Genomic DNA, 5,324 nt, shown 5'->3' with positions numbered 1-5,324 from the left:
TACCTTGCTGAGCAAACATACCAGTTTTGAAATAAGGACAACATTCTCCTGCTGCTAAATTCTAAAGTAAATTTACTATGTGGGATAAACAAGGAGAGCATTGAGCAACTGACATAACAATAATGGTTTTTTTTTTTAATCTTTTAAAAATCTTTTGTTTGTTTTTGAGAGAGAGAGAGAAAGAGAGAGAAGGGGAGGGGCAGAGGGAGAAAGAGGAAGAGAGAGAATCCCAAGAAGGCTCCACGCTGTCTGCACGAGCCCAATATGGGACTGGATCTCACAAACTCCAAGATCATGACCTGAGCCAAAATCAAGAGTTGGATGTTTAACCGAGTGAGCTACCCAGGTGCCCCTTCAATATATTATTTTATTTTTTATTTATTTTGAGAGAGAGAGAGAGAGAGAGAGAAAGTGCATGCATGCAAGCAGGGGAGGGGAAGAGAGAGAGGCAGAGAGAAAATCCCAAGCAGGCTCCCGCTGTCAGTGCCGAGCCTGGCGCAGGCCTCGACCTCACGACCATGAGATCATGACCTGAGCCAAAGTCAAGAGTCCAGTGCTCAACTGACTGAGCTACTCAGGCACCCCCAGATAAAGTTTTTAACAATCAGCGGATACATATGTTATTTTACACATCCCTTTTTCATCGTGACTTCCAGTAGAAACCAACATTAACGTATGACTCAGTAGGCATGTTGGGTGAAAGAACCGGAAGTTCTGAGTGTTTAGGGAGGCACCAGCAACATTTACTCCACTCCATGTAGGCACTCTAGAACCTCCATGCTTCCCAAGGACCCACGCGTGATGAAGCTTAATGGGAGGACTCCCAGCCTTCCTCCCATTAGATAATGGAACCAGGCTGAATCCAGATTCCAGCCACTTCCAATAACATGGTTTTGGGGAAAGCCACATAGATCCAGATATCCCCTGGACTGGAAACAAGCAACTTGCAGTTTGAGCCGGTTTTTACAGTATTAGGGATGATAAATTGAGAGATGTTTATGTTACTTCGGGCCAAATTAGGATGGTTTTCTCCCTCCTGCTGACGTGCCCCGGCCATGATAATAACCAGCTTAGAGTTTGCAGTCCCGTTATAGCCTTTGCCAGAGACAAATTTGGGCGTTCTACGGAAAAGGCTGCTGTGCTGGAGATCCATCATCTCTCCCTTCAATTTGTCTTCCATGACCTCAACAAGAGCACGTTCATCTGCCCAGCCCTTCATTAAGGTAGCGATGGCCCAGGCCATGCCAACAGCACCAACCCAACAACTGTAATCTTATTCTGGGGGTGGGGTGAGGTGTGGTCTTCCTTAAGAAGGTTAAGAAGGCTCTGAATCAGCTGTTCCTTAAGAGTTGCCACATGGGGCTTAGAATCGAAAGGAATTGAGAGTGCAAGTTGGGTGGGTGGGTGTCGGTGGCATGTGGCATTGGGTCTGGACTTGGTGGCAGTGGCTCTGGTACTCTGTCATATCTGCATTTCTACTGTGAAAGTTGAGAGATTTATTCAGTTCTTTATGCAAAGAGCCTTTGATAGCTCTTTCTTATCCACGGAATAACTCCTATAAAAGCAAATTTGTTGAAAGAATTCAGGCCTTTCATAAGAGATTTATGCTGCCCCACCTTGGCTCGAGCTTGTAGACCTGTGAGCAAAACCAAATTCCTCTTCAAGAAGCCCAGACTAGTGTTCGATCAAGACTCCACACCTCTACACCATAATACATAAACAAAGGGATTTGGGGTCTAGAAAACAACACATTGTCTGCTTTTACAGCTGTACCAAGAGGTCGATAATACCTGGGGGGGAAATGCCAGGTTCTAAGCAGCATAAGCTCTTGGTATGAACAGTGGGCTGAAAAATGTCCCCCCCCCCCCCCCCCCCCGCCAAGTAATGAACACAGTGACTTCCTGAATCAAGTAAACAGGGAATGGAGAGTTCTGAAATAAAATTCATTTTTGGGATAGTTGGAGGTTTTGTGGAAAAATACGTTGTATTTTGAAGAGAAAGATGAGAAATCAAGATAATAGATATACAGGGTATACTTTCTGTTTTGCTGCCTTGCTAAGTTGTGTCTTATTAAACAACTCAGTCATTTATTGGGTTGAGCTAATTAGCCACAATCAAGTTTTAGTGTCAGGGCTATACCACAAACAAGGACTGGAAACTATGCACAGCAAGTGGTCGGAGCCACTTCAGAGTTGAACTTGAGCAGAGTTGCCCAGAGCAGAATTTCTACCTTTTGCAGCTTCCCTCTAAGGGTTCCACTGGGAGCTTGGTAAGAGCAGCTAAAAAGTGTGAGTAACTTATACCTCCATTTCCCTCAGCAAGAGGATTTAATTATACTCCATTATACGCATAATTCACACATCTTTGATTGTTCTTTCTAAACCCCTTTCAATATTGCTTTGGCTGCTAATTGTAGTTTGCTTGGGTTGAGGAAAAAGATTAATGCAGGGCAACCATATTGAGTATCTTTGTTTTTATTTAATAAATATGCAGCGGATAAATACATCCAATAATTAGAGGAGACTGTACATTAGATACGTATGCCATGGAAGAAGGAGATTTGGGCCATAGGTTACACTGCTTCTTAGTCGGCATTGATTCAGATTAAACTGAATGCTAAGTTCTTTACTAGGTAAATACATTGTAAAGGAAAGAAGAGAACTGACATTTTTCTGCTGAATTCCCATTATCTATAGATCCTACTCATTGTCCCCAAACTTACATACCTTAAAGCCAGATTTTGTATCATTTATCTACTAAAAAGCCTTTGATAGCTCTTTCTTATCCACGGAATAACTCCTATAAAAGCAAATTTGTTGAAAGAATTCAGGCCTTTCATAATTTGGCCTGATTTTATCTCCATAGAGACTGAACATTTTTATTAGCGTGTAGTCACATTAATCAATGGCTTTTCTTCAAACACTTCATGTTTCTCCTTATCTGCCATTGTTTGCTCAATCAATTCTTTGTGCGTGTGTGTGTGTGTGTGCGTGTGTGTGTATGTTTCTTCCTGAACTTAGAGAAATACTTCACAAATAGAAGGACTTTGAAAAAGAACCTAAAAAATGGAAGGAAGGAAGGAAGGGAGGGAGGGAGGGAGGGAGGGAGGGAGAGAGGAAGGAAGGAAGGAAAAGACTTAGGAAAATTTTTTTCCCTTTTGTTTTCTCCTTTTTTCTTCTTAAACTGAAGTATAGTTGACACACAATATTACATTAGTTTCAGGTGTACAACATAGTGATTCAATAAGTTTATACATTTTGCTATGCTCACCACAAGTATAACCCATACAACACCATTGCAGTACTATTGACTATATTCCCTATGCTGTATCTTCCTGTGACTTTTCATCCCGTAACTGGAAGCCTGTATCTCTCACTGTCCTTCCCCCATTTTGTACCTCCCTCCCCTCCGGCAACCACCAGTTTGTTCTCTGTATTTATGGCTCTGTTTCTGCTTTTTGTCTCTTCTTCTTCTTCTTCTTTTTTAGATTCTACATATAAGTGAAATCATACAATAGTTGTCTTTCTCTGACTTATTTCACTTAACATAATACTCTCTAGGTCCATTTATGTTGTTGCAGACGGCAAGATCTCACTCTTTTTTTATGACTACTATTCCAGTGTATGTATATGTGTGTGTGTGTGTGTGTGTGTGTGTGTGTGTGTGTATACATCTTTATCCATTCATTTATCAATAGACACTTGGGTTCCTTCCATATCTTGGCAATTGTAAATAACGCTGTGATTAACATAGGACAGAGGTGCATATATGTTTTCAAATTTTGTTTTGTTTTCTTCGGGTAAACACCCAGTAGTGGGATTACTGGATCATATGTTTTTTATATGTTTAATTTTTTGAGGAATTTGAGTATGGAGGCATACTGTTTTCCACAATGGCTGCACCAATATGCATTCCCACCAATAGTGCACGAGGGTTCCTTTTTCTCCACATCCTTGCCAACACTTTTTATTATTTGGTTTTTTTTATTCTAGTCATTCTGACAAGTGTAAGGTGGTATCTCATTGTGGTTTTGATTCGTACTTCCCTGATGATGAGTGATCTTGAGCATCTTTTCATGTGTCTGTTGGCCATCTGTGTGTCTTCTTTGGAGAAATGTCTGTTCATGTCTTTTGCCCATTTTTTAATTGGATTATTTGTTGTTTTTTGGGGGGGTGGTGGATCAGTAGAGACTATATGTGAGCACTCTGGGTGTACACAAATCCCCTAATCTTGCTGTGCTCACTGGGGCTTCCCTCTTGGTTTTCTTATTTGCACAAGGACCTGAGTCCTCCATGAACTTCAAGTCAGTTGACCAACGTCCTGGTGCTTTTCTGCCTAGCCTTGAGCATCACTGTTCCCAAACATTATGTTCCCCAAGAACTGGCTGAGATTTTGTTCTTTTTTTTTTTTTTAAGTTCATTTATTTTGAGAGAGAGAGAGAGAGAGAGAGAAAGAGTATGTGAGTGGAGGAGGGGCACACAGAGAAGAAAAGAAAGAGGATCCCAAGCAGGCTCCACACTGTCCACGCAGAGCCTGATGCAGGGCTCAAACCCACAAACTGTGAGATCATGACCTGAGCCAAAATCAAGAGTCAGACAGTTAACTGACTGAGCCTCCTAGGCGCCCCAATAAATGCTTATTCTTAATATGTGATCATTTTTTATGTGTCCTTTATAGTTGAGATTTTGTTTTTAACCAGATATACCACTACCAATCATGATACCACCATGGTTTGGTTGCCATTTCCTACCTACTGAATTGGATACCAGCACAGCCTAGATCAGTTCTGGGGCCACTACATACTTTGGACCCTGCCCATTGCGGGGGGGGTGGGGGGGGTGGGGTGGTCAATCCTGTGTCCAGGTTGGCTTTTTATAGATCATTTTGCCCATGGTAGATTAGCCTGCTGCGGATACACCAGCATACGGGGAGTTGGTGACTGCTCAAGACTCTGCAGCTGAGTTTACCCCCTGGTCTATCTGACCCTGAGCGTTCTTCTTTAAAAAATATGTGGAAAGAAAACAAGATATTTCTTTATAGGCTGGTCAAATATTAGGCAGGGGTCTACCTCACTTTCAACTCTTTGTCCTATTTTATTTTAACGTGTCATTAGTGAGGATCTGTAACAGCCTTTAAACTATTTTAGGTGTAATAGTAGCTTAAAAAATCTGTTTTGTACATTTCAGGTATCTTCAGTTTCCCACAAGTGTCATTCAAAATCCTTTCTGATGGGTTTTAATTCTTTTGTTGTTGTTGATAAGTGTATCCCTTTAGTCATTGGCATTGTAGAGCCAAGCTTAATAGATAGGCTGAAGTTCTAGGAG

The 5,324-nt window shown here is 41.5% G+C and overlaps 1 pseudogene; it reads right to left on the bottom strand.

Annotated features, from left to right (window-relative positions):
* Positions 1 to 586: 586 nt before the first annotated feature.
* Positions 587 to 2,947, bottom strand: LOC106987192 (L-lactate dehydrogenase A chain-like; annotated as a pseudogene).
* Positions 2,948 to 5,324: the final 2,377 nt, after the last annotated feature.

This window comes from Acinonyx jubatus, chromosome B4, assembly GCF_027475565.1.
Source record: "Acinonyx jubatus isolate Ajub_Pintada_27869175 chromosome B4, VMU_Ajub_asm_v1.0, whole genome shotgun sequence".
NCBI classification, from domain to species: Eukaryota; Metazoa; Chordata; class Mammalia; order Carnivora; family Felidae; genus Acinonyx; species Acinonyx jubatus.
The sequence above is the reverse complement of the archived record's forward strand: the minus strand, read 5'-3'. Positions and strand labels throughout refer to the sequence as shown.